This window comes from Antechinus flavipes, chromosome 3 (genome assembly GCF_016432865.1).
Source record: "Antechinus flavipes isolate AdamAnt ecotype Samford, QLD, Australia chromosome 3, AdamAnt_v2, whole genome shotgun sequence".
NCBI classification, from domain to species: Eukaryota; Metazoa; Chordata; class Mammalia; order Dasyuromorphia; family Dasyuridae; genus Antechinus; species Antechinus flavipes.
The window spans coordinates 357297309-357312506 of record NC_067400.1 but is presented as its reverse complement, the minus strand read 5'-3'; the positions used below and the strand labels follow the sequence as shown (position 1 = coordinate 357312506).

The following is a 15198-nucleotide window of genomic DNA, read 5'->3' as shown; positions in this document are numbered from 1 at the left end:
AGTTGTCTTAATTTGCATTTCTCTGATCAATAATGATTTGGAACACTCTTTCATGTGAGTGGTAATAGTTTCAATTTCATCCTCTGAAAATTGTCTGTTCATATCCTTTGACCATTTATCAATTGGAGAATGGCTTGATTTTTTATAAATTTGAGTCAGTTCTCTATATATTTTGGAAATGAGGTTCTTTATCAGAACCTTTAATTGTAAAGATGTTTTCCCAGTTTGTTGCTTCCCTACTAATCTTGTTTGCATTCGTTCTGTTTGTACAAAGGCTTTTTAATTTGATATAATCAAAATTTTCTATTTTGTGATCAGTAATGGTCTCTAGTTCATCTTTGGTCACAAATTTCTTTCTCCTCCACAAGTCTGAGAGATAAACTATCCTATGTTCCTCTAATTTATTTATAATCTCGTTCTTTAAGCCATTTGCCTTTCAATGAGCTTCTACTTTGTTTCTGGTTCTTTGCAACTAAAACAAAAGTTTTGCTAGATATTTAAAGGTATTTCATCATAAGTCTCCCTTAAGTTATGTCACATTATAGACTCTTTGGGTCAAAGGATATGGACATTTAAAATCACTTTTCTTATAGTTCAGCATTAATGATTCTTCAAAATGTATTTCCTTTTTAACCTTATGTCACAGCACTCCCCCTCATGCACTGTTTATCCCAGGTAAGCTCTTTTTTGAACTCAACATATTTGCTGTGTCTCATTTCATTTGCACAAAACGTTCTTCATGCATATATGGTATATATTCCCTCTTTATCTTTCCTTTAGAATCCTTTTCTTTGAGTTTCAACTCAGATGTCTGGGAAGTCCTACCAGTTCTCCTGGAAAAAAAACAAAAAACAATCTTTCTGCAGCATCCCAGCCCATCACTGGTTGTCCTGATGTTTATCTTACCATCAATATGGACTCTAGTACATATAGCAAACAATGACAAATGATAGTTGTTAATAAGTACTTACTTGTGTGATATATTAAACTATTTAGGAGTTCAGAGAATGAGTGAGATTTTGAGTAGAGAAGAGTTATATAGTAAATAGAACTAGATCAGGGTCAGGAGAAATCGATACATTGTGATGAAAAGCTTTTCAGGCATATCATTGCTATGAAGAATGGAAGAAGAGAGAGTGATATTTATATATTTAAAATCCTATTAAGAGGTTCTCATTTGAACTTCATGACAATCTTTTTTTAATCTTTCAGTTATATGTGACCTTTGGGACACCAAGGAGATTAATCTGAATGGTTCTCTGTGCGTAATAATGAGAAATTAGAGAAAGTACATCTACTTTGGTAGAGTTCCTCACAGGGACCTCCCTATAACTTATTATAAAATAATTTTTAGAAGTCACAGGGAAATGATAGAACACAAGTGGTATTTAAAACTCCATCTGGCAGTAGAATATGACTGGTAGATAGCTGAGGTAGAGATTAAAGTCAGAGAGGTAAGATTGTACCTTGTGATACCTTTTTGAGTGTAAGGTGATGAGCATTTAAAAAGGTTGGTAGCCATGAAAATAGACTCTGATTTAGAGCTGGAAAAGATCTTACTTCATTTTACTGTATACATCAGGAAATTGAGACTTAGACTTGACCAGTCACTTAATAGTAAGTAGCAGGGTTGGGATTTGAATTTAGGTCCTCTTGATTCCAGAGCCAAAGGAATGATATCTACATCTATCGTATTCCTCTGGTTTATCAATCTTGTAACACCAACATAAAAGGATATTGAGGTTAACTTGTCTTGACTTGGCAGTGAAACTGTACTGACTCTTTTTGATGCTGCTTTCTTTTCCAGATGTTTCTTAATTATCTCTTTAGTAATGCATTCTAGAATTTTGCTAAGAATTGAAGTTAAATGAACTGATTCATAGTTTTCAGATTCTATTTTCATTCTTTGCCCATTTTTGAAAATGAAGACTTTGCTTTTTCAATTTCTATTTATTCATGCATTCATTCATTCACTCGTTCATTTATTTATTTTTTTAAAGAGCCTTTTATTTTCAAAACATATGCACAGATAACTTTTTAACATTCACTCTTGCATAGCCTTATGTTTCAGATTTTTCCCGCCTTCCCCCCTCTTCTTCCCCTAGATGGTAAACATCTAGGGGCAAACAACCAATATATATATTATATGTTAAATCCAATATATGTAAACGTTTTTATATAATTCTCTTGCTGCACAAGAAAAATAAAAGAAAAAAATGTGGGAAAAAATGCAAGCAAACAACAACCAAAAGAGTGAAAATGCTATGTGGTGATCCCCACTTAGTTCCCACAGCCTTCTCTCTGGGTTTAGATGATTCTCTTTTCACAAGATCGTTGGAACTGGTATCAGTCATGTCGTTATTAGAAAAAGTCATGTTCATCAAAATTGATTGTCCTATAATATTGATGTTGCTGTGTACAATCAGTTCATGTAAGTCTCTCCAGGCCTCTCTAAAATCATCCTCCTGATTGTTTCTTATAGAAAAATAATATTCCATAACATAATTTATTTAGTCATTCTCCATTTGATGGGTATCCACTCAGTTTCCAGTTCCTTGCCACTATGAAAAGGGCTGCTACAAACCACATATGGTTCCCTTTCCCTCCTTTAAGATCTTTTTGGGATATAGGCCCAATAGAAAGCTTTTTCCATTTCTATAGTACTCCTTTTGTCTATAGTCTTTTAAATACCACTTATATAAGTTAGTAGTCAGATTTGCTTGTTCTTTCTGAATTCTAGAATATAATTCTTTTGGGTTAGGGGACTTGGAATTAGTGAAGAGTCACTAGATTTTCTTATCTTCTTGCCTATCTTGAGTGTCAGCAAAAGCTTTCCCACCCTTCACTCAGAACTTCCTTCAATATTATTTTTATTTTTTTTAATTAATTTTTATGGATTTCTTTGTTTTTCCATTAAACTTATAATACTTTATTTGTAATTGTTTAATGTGTTTATTGATATAGTTATTTTATAAGCTATATTTATTACCACAAATAGTGCTTATTTCTCTATGTTATAAATTATTATCTCATGTTATAAATGAGGAAATAGGCAAAGAAGAATTGAGTGAAGTTGAGTGTAGTAGTAGCTGAATGAATTCCCCACGGTCACCCAGCTACTAAGTTCTAACTCAGGTTTTTCTGACTCCAGGTACAGTGAGTGGTACATGTACTATCTAGATGTCTTATTAGAGATTCTGTGAAGGCAGAATCCTATTTTATGTTTTGTATTCTCCTTTAGCTCCTAACAAGGAATTCTGCACTCAGTAAGTAATTAATATACCTTTGCTGAATGAAAATTCACTCTTTGAGGACTGGCATCTCTGTCTCATGTATTTAATAAATGCTGATTGGACATATATGTTACAGACTGCTGTGTGCATTTTGACTGGACAAGTGTTAATTTTATATGATTCCTTTAACCTAAAATAAAAATGTTCCATTATTATGTAAACAATTGATTTACACTTGTTTCAGAAAATCTGAGTTCTAAAAGATTTTTTGTTATGAAAAATATTTTTATAATCTTTTAAATTGCTCTTTTTAATCTGTACATAGGTGGAGCTTAACGTGTTTAGAAGTAGGCACACTCATTTTCAAATGAAGCTTAATGTTTGAATGTTTTTGTTTAATTGATGTTTTAAACATTATGAAATGTATTTTTTTGCATTCAGAATGTATACTTTGCATTTATTGTATACATTAAGAAATAAAATTTGTCATTCATTTAAAATAAGTTTTTATTGATGTCTTCTGTTTCTTGCACTATCATAGTTATTAATCCAAATGGCTATCTGCCTCCTTCCCACCCCTCCCAAGAGCCATCCCATTTAACAAATTATGTGTGTGTGTTTGCGCACACACACACACACACACACACACACACGTATATATTATATATAATTTTTGCTGAGGCAGTTGTCATTAAGTGACTTTCCCAGGGTCACACATTTAGGAAGTGTTAAGTGCCTGAGACTAGATTTGAACTCAGGTTCTCCTGACTTTAGGGCTGGTGCTTTATCCACTGTGCTACCTAACTGCCCCAACAAATAGTATTTTTAAAAGAAAAAAAAGTACAACTTATGAGTAGATTTTAAAAGTCCAAAAAATGTGCAATATATAAAACTTGTGGGGTCTTTAAACTCACAAAGATGAGGGTTAGGAATCGTACTACTTAATAATTTAATTTTGTTATATTTATTTTTGATTGGGGAGGTATAGTTTTTTCCATTTACATTGTATTATATTGTGTTGTTAACTTGATTCTGCTTATTTCACTCTATCAGGATGTAGTTCTTCCCATGTTTCTATACAGTATTCATCACACGTAATTTCTTTTTATTTATCTATTCATTCATTCATTCATTCATTCATTAAATAACTTTTTATTGACAGAACCCATGCCAGGGTAATTTTTTACAACATTATCCCTTGCATTCACTTCTGTTCCGATTTTTCCCCTCCCTCCTTCCACCCCCTCCCCCAGATGGCAAGCAGTCCTATACATGTTAAATAGGTTACAGTATATCCTAGATAAAATATATGTATGCAGAACCGAACAGTTCTCTTGTTGCACAGGAAGAATTGGATTCAGAAGTTATAACCCGGGAAGAAAAACAAAAATGCAAGCAGTTTATATTCATTTCCCAGTGTTCTTTCTTTGGGTGTAGCTGCTTCTGTCCATCCTTGATCAGTTGAAACTGAATTAGCTCTCTTTATTGAAGAGATCCACTTCCATCAGAATACACCCTCATACAGTATCGTTGTTGAGGTATATAATACCTCCTGGTTCTGCTCATTTCACTTAGCATCAGTTCACACACATAATTTCTTACAGCACAGTTCCATTACATTCACATACTATGATTTGTTTAGCCATTATCCAAACCTCTATTTTTTCCCCCCTAATTCTTTCCCCCCTAATTCAGTTTTTAAAACTGAGGATAGCTTTATTTTCTGTTACTGGCATAGTCTTTCTTTTTTTCTGTAGAAATGAAGTGTATTTTGAAATCTGATAATTTGTCTGTGAATTTTTACTTTTCTCTTTGAAAAGTTATTCTTTAATTTGATTTAAAATTAAAATCACAAAAAAATGCTGTAAATATTTTGGTGTGTATAATATATATATACATATATATGTCTATGTGTGTATATACACACACACACACACACACACATATATTTATTAAATGACGATTTAGGTTATGAGTGTAGTAAAGGAGTTTGTCATTCAAAGCATATGGACATTTTAATCGCTTCGTATTGTCACTAAGTTTTGACTAAATCACTTTTGTCAAGTAGTGGTGAAAATCTATAGGAGCCAACAAAAAAATTTGCTTTTCCATTATAACAGGGGCAGAAAAAGTCAGAGGACCTAAGCTTGAATGTTGACTCTATGAGTATGGAGTGTGAGTATGAGTATGAGGATGGAGGTGCTGCCAAGGGCAATTTGGGTATATAACATCATTTGCAGGCCATATAAAATTATCAACTTATAGAACTCAAACTGTGGGAGGTTGTTGAACCTAGCTTTCAGCTTATCGTTGCCTGTGGTTGCCTTAGCAAATTATTTTGCTAGCACACTAGATGTTCCCTATTCCTGGACTAGAAAAATGACTTAACTTTTATGAGCCTTAACTTTCTTCAGCCCAAAAATGTGGAGTTTGACTAGTTGATTTGCTATGAGAGGGACCCTTCTAGTTCAAAATCTATGATTCTATGAAGGGCTAAAATTGATGGGAAGAGTTTAAAACTGAGGATGGCTTTATTTTCTGTTAATCATCTAATCGGGCATAGCAAGCTTTTTCCTCAGTTTTAAGAATATGAATATAGTCTTATGCTGCATTTTTTTTTCCTTTTGGCCTAAGCAACTTTTAGAATGTGATAAACCAGGTTTTGCTTACCCACATATTCATAAAAATTCACAAAACTTTCTAATTGTATTTTTAAGTACCTTTTCACACATTATAAACCTTTGATCTTAGTGACATGGTACAAGTTTTAGGCCTGAAGTTTTGCTGAACCAAATTCTTATATTTTCTAGCACACTAGAATGTGAATGTGCAAGTCACATCTTTAAACCTATTTCCTCATCTGTAAAATGGGAGGAGTAATAACTATTATCTATTTCCCAGTATTTTGAGGAGAATCAAATGAGGTAAATCTTATGTAAAGTGCTTTGCAAACCTTACAATGCCCTAAAATGTTAATGCTTATTGACCTATTATAATTATTATGCTTTTGTTGGATATGTGTAGTGGGTTGTCACAAATACGGTAGCATTTGAATTTGATATTGAAGGTAGTAACATGATGCTTGTCAATGTATTTGAAGGACATTGGTTTATGGTAAATTTTCAAAGTTTTTTTTTTTTTTTTTTTGCCACATTAAAAGTAATTTAAAGCTAAGATCAACAGAGAAAGCAAAAATTCCAGAATAGGGAGAGGTTATTTAAGTTTGAAAAAGATTATACTACTATAGACAAGAATTTCACATTTATCTAATGCTTTCTTTACAATCATTTTATGTAATAAATACTTTACTGTTTTTAACCCCAGATGAAATGAAAGCCACTATTGCAATTTGTCCATAAACGGAAGCCTTACCTTGAACTCACATCCTGACTCCGTGAATAGCATGCTATCTGTTGCACCACATTATAGGAAATATATTGAATTTATGAAAGAAGTTAAAGTAGCAATAATTTACAACTATTTTTCTTTATCCTGTGTATTCTTGTAATATGGCTTCTTATGAATTATTCAAAGTACTCAGGAGATTGGAGACTTTTACCTAAGTCTTTTACTATTCTGTAGATTGTAATACAGCAGTTGGATCTACATTTGTTAATGCTCACACACCCCTTGAATGATCCATCTATTTAAGTTATACATCTCAGTGACATATTTATTTCATTTCTTTTGCATAAATCAGTAATATGTTTGCAGTTTGCTTACACAGTGTTCCTTTATTTCTTTCTTTTTGGATCACCTAAAATTTTGATTCTTTGGAAAAAAGGCATTTCATGATTTGTAGCCATATAACATAATTAGGAGAACACTAATGCTGTCTAGCTATCTTACTCTAGGGTGCAGGTCAGGATTGTTGAAAGTGCTACCTTTATATTCTTTCCTCCTTTTTGGTTCTAGCTTCAGTTTTATAATAGATAGCAGCTAACTCCTATAATATCTATATAAAAGATACTGCTTTCAGTGAATTTAAATCTTTTGATAATATGCCACTGATAATGTACAAACACTAATAACCTTTGTATGGTTTAAAATTAGGAGTTTGATAGAAACCACAGCCAAGTTATATATCTCAGTGATATCTTTATTTTACTTCTTATGCTCCTTTGTTCCTCACTACAGACTACCAGTTTGGTTGATATATGCATACCATAGGTTAAAAAGGGAGAACAAACCTTATCTCCCTAGTCTTTATTAAATTTATTAAATTAAAAGTCCCCTTTTTGCCTTCTGGAATTTTCATCACTAAATCTTGCTAATTCCAACTCTTTCTTGTGGTGTTATTACTAACTGGACAACATTGTGCCCAAGAGAAATGTAGTTTTTGGGTTCTTTTCTTTTCTCCTCTCTAAATCTAATTTTTCAGGGCTCTGTTTATATTACTTTTCCTTTTCTAGTTACTTTGGCCAGGAGCTCTCTGAATTTCAATTTTACTTAATACCCATGTAACTCATTCTGTCACTAAAATCATATACTATCCTTTGCTTAGGAGTTTTATGACATTGTATATTCTGTTGTATCACAAGTATATTTTTTCCCTTCCCCTTACCCTCAGTCATTAAGTGGGAAATATGGTTTGCATATTTACAAGTATATTATCAGTACTTAGGAAATCAAGAACTATATTTTTGTATTTCTTTGGTATCCCTTTTAATTTTAATATTTAAATATTTGAGTCACTGGACAAAAAAAGATTCACTTTCATTCACATTTCATTTTCTATCCATTGCTCCTAGTCCTAGCTCTAGAATCAAAAGAACAGGGTCTAATCCTTCTTCATGATTGCCTTTCAGATATTTGTAAACAAGATACTGTATTCTACCCAAATCTTTTCTTCTTTCAAGTATATTATCTCCATTTTCATCAGTGGATTCTCATGTAACCTTACCTCAAGACCCCTTGTTTTCTGGGTTGTTGTCATTTGAATATTTTCAGGGTTGTTAATATCTTTTGTAAAATGTAATCCCTAGAACTGAACATAGCATTATAATTGGGATCTGACCAAGGAAAAGTATAAAAAGCCCTGGGCATTGTCCTAAGCTTAAATGCATTTTTTTCCTTGCCTCATTGAGCTTGATAGTAAAACCTTCAGATCTTTTTCAAACTCCTCTCTAGGGAGGACTTTATATTTCTCCATGTTTAATAGATTTGGCTTGTGTTCTAGCTTATCGTGATACTTTATAATAAAGCATATTATCTGTCTTCCCAGCTTTGTGTTATATACAGATTTCAAAAACTTAACATCTGTAACTTTCCAATTTATAATCCTGCTATTCACGCACTTCTGAATTTACCTATCTATATTATGATACGTCCCTGATTTCTCCATCTTTTCCACAGTAATATGAGAGTTTTGTCAGATGCTTTGCTAAGATCTACGTAAACTCTATAGCATTTGTCTAATATACTTAGTTTAATAACCCTGTCATAAAATGAAATGAAGTTAATCTGGTATGAATTTATCCTTAAGATAAAGCCTTTCTATCTCTTGGTCATTACTGTTTTCTAGATGGTATGCTTAACTATCATCTTAATAATACAATTTAGAATTGCGCCAAGAATCAATCAGATTCATTTAGCAAGTTCATTATCTTTCCTTTTTGTTCAAATTGGGACATTGTACTTTTCAGGTGCTCAGAAAATTGAGGTTCTAACTGAAGTGGGGAATAGAAGGATAGGGGTATCCACTGATCCTGTGTATGGGGAATTCCCAGGTGAGGGGAAACTCCCTCTATCCATGAAAATCAACATATAACTCATTGATCTTACTTGTGCTTCTTCTGTTACAGAATTATAAATTTTAGAGAACTTAAATTATCATTTTTATGAGAATGATGCTACTTGAATCTTTGTTGACTGGAGAATTTTTCTAATGAAAATTAGAGTTCAGAACAACTTCTCGGTTTGAAAATTTCTTTTATGAAACAGATTTGTGTCTGTGAAACATTAAAATTTATGTTTGTCTTTGTTTTTGTATTAGCATAGTAACAGCCATATAATATGGTTAAATTTATTTTTCTGAACTAAAATCTAGTTATAGATTATTTTTCTCTTCAGAGGAAATGTTTGATTACATTTTATGTTACTTTGTTTTCAAAATTATTTTCTAAAGATTTTCTATTGGGAACAAAAAAGAATAAAAATAGCTGTTGTAATTCTGTGTTTGAAAGATGGAGCAAGGTGCTTGGTTTCAATGACATCTTAGGTCCTTTTAAACTATAATTTTTTAAAATAATAGATTTATATGCAAAGTTAGTTTTCAACATTCACCCTTGCAAAACCTTGTGCTCCAAATTTTTCTCCCTCTCTTCCTCCTACTCCCCTTGTAGCACGTAATTCATTACGTTAAATATGTGTAGTTTTTCTCTACTTATTTCAACATTTATCATGATGCACAAGAAAAGATCAAAAAGGGGAAAAGCAAAAAAAAAAAAAAAAAAAAGCAGGCAAGCAAACAAGAACCAAAAAAAAGCAAAAATACTATGTTATGGTCCATATTTAATCCCCATAGTCCTCTTTCTGGATGCTGATGGCTCTATTACAAGTCATTAGAATTGACTTGAATCACCTCATTGTTGAAAATAGCCATATCCATCAGAGTTGAGGATCAGTAATCTTTTTGTTGCTGTATACAATGTTCTTTTGGCTCTACTCACTTCACTTAGCATCAGTTCATGTAACTCTCTCCAGGCCTTTCTGAAATCATCCTGCTGATTGTTTCATATACTATAACTTATTCATCCATTCCTCAACTGATGGGCAAGCACTCGGTTTCAGTTCCTTGCCACTACAAACATTTTTGTACATGTAAATTCGTTTCCCTTTTTTATGATCCCTTTGGGCTACAGTCCCAGTAAAGACACTGCTGGATAAAAGGGTATGTAGAGTTTGATAGCCCTTTTGGCATAATGTGAAATTACTCTCCACAATGATTGGAACAGTTTATAACTCCACCAACAATGTACCAGTGTCCCAGTTTTCCCACATCCCTTCCTTCATTCATCATTATCTTTTCCTGTCATTTTAGCCAATCTGAGAAGTGTGAGGAGGTACCTCATAGATGTCTTAATTTGCATTGATTACAATAGAGATTTGGAACATTTTTTCATATGATTAAGAAATGGTTTTAATTTCATCAGAATATTGTCAGTTCATACCTTTTAGTCATTTATCAATTGGAGAATGGCTTGTATTCTTATAAATTTAAGTCAGTTCTCTATATGTTTTAGAAATGAGGCCTTTATCATAACCCTTGGGTGTAAAATTCCCCCTTCTCCCCTCTCCCTCCCCCCCAGTTTTCTGCTTCTAATCTTGGCTGCATTGTAAACAGCCTTTTTAATTTAATAAAATCCATTTCAACCATATTTTGGTACAGGATATTAGGTGTTAGTCAGTGCCTAGTTTCTGCCATACTATTTTCCAATTTTCCCAGCGATTTTTGTCAGATATTGAGTTCTTATACCAGAAATTGGAGTCTTAGGGTTTATCCAACACTAGATTTACTATAGTCATTGACTATTGTGTCTTGTGAACCTAACCTATTCCATTGATCCAACTATTCTATTTCTTAGCCAGTGCCAAATGGTTTTGATAACCACTGTTAAGCTATAATTTTTGTAAAAAGTTATTTTAATGTATTAGAAATGCTATTTTATTGATATATCTTGCATTGTAATGCTAAATTTTTAATGTGGAATTTTTTTTTTTTGACTCCTATACCTTCCCTATGCTCTCTCCTCCCCATTCACAAAAGTTTGAGAATTCATTTATCATCTGTTAATTCTCATGGTAATTCCCCCAAATTACTCACTAACTTGAATACAAAAATAGTGCATAGAAATCGTAAACAAACAACCCACCCACCCTTCACTGAACTGCCGTTTGCAAGATACTCTTATTTTGATCTTGTTTTCAAATAGATTGTTTCCTTCCTTTAGGGACCTTAGGTCTAATTGATATACATGAAATTATATAGTATTTGTTAATTACCTTATACAGTTTGAATTGTACCTTGGTGGAGAAGAGACTAGATCAGTGGGACTTAACTTCCATTTTAGAAGGACCATGGCATACAGGAAAGGGTACAACTGAAGCCACTTTCTCTGTTGTTACTAAGGATCTCTTAATTGACAAATCTAATGGCCTTTTTTCAGGTCTCATCCTTCTTGACTTATCTGTTGCCTTTGTCACTATTATTCACTCTTCTTTTTTTCTCTCTTCTCTCTGCTGCTTGGGACATTGCTCTCTTGGTTCTCTTCCTATTTATCTAACTGTTTCTTTTGAAATATTTTACTAGCTCTTCATCCAGGTCACTTTTGTTAACTGTAGGTTTCACAAAGATCTCTCTGTCCTAGGCTCTATTTTGTTCTCCTCTATATAATTTCACTTTGGTTATCTTATTAACTCATGAATTCACTTATAATCTCTGTACTAATGATTCTCTAATTCCTTATTTAGCCTAAACTCTGCTTACCTCCAATCTTACATCTCCCATCGCCTGTTAGACATATCCAGTTGGGTATTCTCTAGACTTCTCTTGCTCAGCATATGCAAAACTGAACTTAGTTTCTTTCTACCCAAAACCTTTTTTTGCTTTTTGAGTTCCCAATTATAGTTTACCACATTTATCCCAGTCCTCAGGCTGGTAGCCTAGGGATTATCTTCTACTCCTCACTTTCTTTCAACACTCCCATCTCTAATCTGTTGCCAAGATCTTTTGATTTTTATAATCTTGTAACTTATGTCTTTTTCATATTCTCCTTCTCTTCTCTGAAACTGCCAGTAACCTGGTGTGAGATATGTCTCACTTATATATAGTTGGGATAGTCTGTGAAAAAATAGTCTGCTTGTTCTACCTGCCACAAGTCTCTCTCCACTTAAGTCCATCCTCCGCTTAGTTACCATAGTGATCTTGCTAAAGCACATGTCTGATCATGTCACCCCCACCAACTCAGCAAATTCCAGTGACTCCCAATCACTTCTAGAAACAAATATGAAATTCCGTCTGACCTTCAAAACCCTTCATAACTTTCTCCTACTTTTCCAGTCTTCTTATATGTTATACCCCCCACTATGGAATGCTATCCTTCATCTTAGTCCCCTGGCTTCCTTAGAGTTGTAGCTAAAATTTGACCAGAATAGGAAAAATTTGATATTTCTTCAAAAGGAAAACTACAAATTAACCAAGCTATGGGATCAGGTTCCTATTCTCCCCTGCCTTTCCTCACTGGCAAATAATTCCCAGGATATAGTGGATAGAACAGTTTTGAGAAGGTATAGAACAGATTGACTCAGCCTTATCTACCTAGTCCATATGTTGAAAGCACATGTCTCAGAGTCAGTAAAAAGCATATCATTGTTTAAATTTGAATTTATATGTTGCTTCCCCATTTGCTGTAGCTTTTGCTTTAGAATGTAAGGTCACATTCTCAGTCATTGAGGATAAGCCAGTGGAAAGGGTGTTAATGTTGTGGTAGGAAACATATATATTGCCCCTGCCTTTATATTCAGGGCCTCACTTCTACTTCTTGTATGGAGGCGGTGATGCCTGCTTCTCATGAGAAATGAATAAAACTTTCTTTTTATACCTTGAGAGATCTGAAATTTATTGGGTGGGTTGAAAGGCTCATAGAAGCCTTTCTTAGCCATTAATTCTGGTGACTTCCTTTTTATTATTTCCAATTTATGCTATGTATAGCTTTATACATAATTGTTACATATCTTTTTCTTCATGAAATTGTGAACTTGAGACTAGGGACTGGTTTTTGTCTTTTGTTGTGTCCCCAGTGCTTAGTGCTTGCTACATGGTAGATGCTTAAAAAAATATTGACCAACTGGATTGGAATTAAGACGCCTCAGTTCAGACCTGCCTCTGAGGCTGGTGAGCTTGAGCAAGTCACTTCAATTCTTGGACCTTAATTTCTTCTTCCATAATGTGAGAAATTACAATAGAGAGTCTCTAAGGCTTCTTTTTGTTCTAACTAAATCTTTGATTTAGTGATCCTATCATCCTTTTAAGGAGGAGTAGTACTTAATTTCTAAGTGGAGAAAATGAAACAAAGAAACATAAGTTTTCCAGTTCATTTCATTATGATGTTGGAAAATAAGTACAATGTTTTAGTTGAAGCAAAAGTCTTATACAGGGAAGTAATAGGTAATAAGGTTAGAAAGAGAGGGGCCAGATTATAGATAACTTTTAATGCTAAATTAATGCCTTTTGCCCATAAAGAGCTGTTGCATGATTTTGAATAGATGTTAGTACCTTTACGGTGTTTTAGGAAGATTTAGCAGTTATTCCTTCAACAAGCATTTATGAAATTTTTTACCTTGTACAGAATACAATGATAGTTGCTAGTGAGAATACTTTGAAATACCTTTGATCTGTAATCTCACGAGTACAATTGCCTATGGTAAAGTTTTTAAGGTTTATTCTATATGAATCTTGCCTATGCTTTCTCTGATAACTTTCCATTGGGGATTCATCTGATGTGTTGGGCATCATGTTGCTTAGGGTCTGATCATTGGTTATCCTTTGCTCTATTGTTTAATTTCTGTCTTTTGTATTTTTTGGAGTTTTTCATTAAAAATATACTGCTAGCTATTTAAAACCATTATGTACTTGTCCATTACTATTTAGTTGACTTGAAACTTTAATTTGGAAGTTTTGGTATTTCATAGTTTCACTTGAGAATATGGATATATGGAATATATTGAAATAAAAATGTAAAATATTAATATATAATACAACTGTGTAGTCATGAAGTGTACAGTTTAGTAGCAGTGTTATGTAGGATAGATTAAAAAAGAAAGGAATAGGTATTTTAAAAAGTTCCTTTAAAGTAATTTTGATTTGATGAGATATTATGATGATGGCAGCTAAGTAGCATAGTGTATAGAATCTTGGGCCTAAAATGAGGAAAAATTCATTTTTCTGAGTTGAACTCTGGCCTCAAACATTTAGCCACTGTGTGACTCTGGGTAAGTCACTTAATCTTGTGTCTCATCTGTAAAATGATCTGGAGAAAAAAATGGTAAAGCACTTCAGTATCATGGCTAAGAAAACCCCAAATGAATTGACTAAAGTGACTGAACAGTTATGATGATGTTGGTATTAATGGTGTGGAGGGGAGAATAGGAACATGTGGGAAGTTAAGGAAGAAAATAACAGAAGATGCTGATGTGTGTTGCATGTGAAGAGAGAGAGAAGAATGAGTATAAAATGACTTGCTTAGAGATTACTAGTCAGATCCATTGAGAAAAATAAGAATGGTGAGAAATAGGGTAATTACTTGGGATTCTAGAATATTATTTTTTAACTGGAAGAAGAAGAGGAAGAGGGGAATGGGGAAGAATGAGAGCATTCCACAAGTATAATAGCTTCACCACTCTGTTTTCAATTTCTTTTCTTTCTGATCCATCCTTCATACACTCCAAAACACTTTCTAAACCATTGCTCTTGACTTTGTGATTCATTTGCTCACTAACTTCCATAACTTTGTCCATTGTTTATAGAATAAAATATAAATTCTAGTCTGTAATTTAAATACTTTCTGTGATTCTAATTAACCTATCTCTATTTCTCTTCACTCATTCCACATTTCAGCCAAACTGAACTATTTGTGCTAGTTATTTATTTCTTACCTCTAAGAATTTGTTCAGACTTTCTTCATCCCTGCAGTGTGTTCCATCCTTACTCATGTCTGTCTTGTAGAATTTTCCTCTTTTAAGGCTTTACTAGTGTGCCTCTTCTTCTAGCAAAGGGTTGCTGATAATTGTCCTCACCTAAAAGTTTCTCACATCCTTCAATATGAATGTAAACTCACTGAGGGCAGGACCTTCTTTTTGTTACCTTATATCTCTATGCTTTGTATATATATGGAAGATACTTAGAAAGTATTTTAATTAAAAAAAAGATTTATTTTGGGATTAGGTGTTTTATTTTTTTAGTTAG

At 33.2% G+C, this 15198-nt stretch overlaps 1 protein-coding gene across 1 annotated transcript in view; it reads left to right on the top strand.

Annotated features, from left to right (window-relative positions):
- Window positions 1-15198, top strand: part of ACTR3 (actin related protein 3) — a 67650-nt gene that overhangs the window by 24285 nt on the left and 28167 nt on the right. The gene's annotated exons all lie outside the window — the stretch shown is intronic.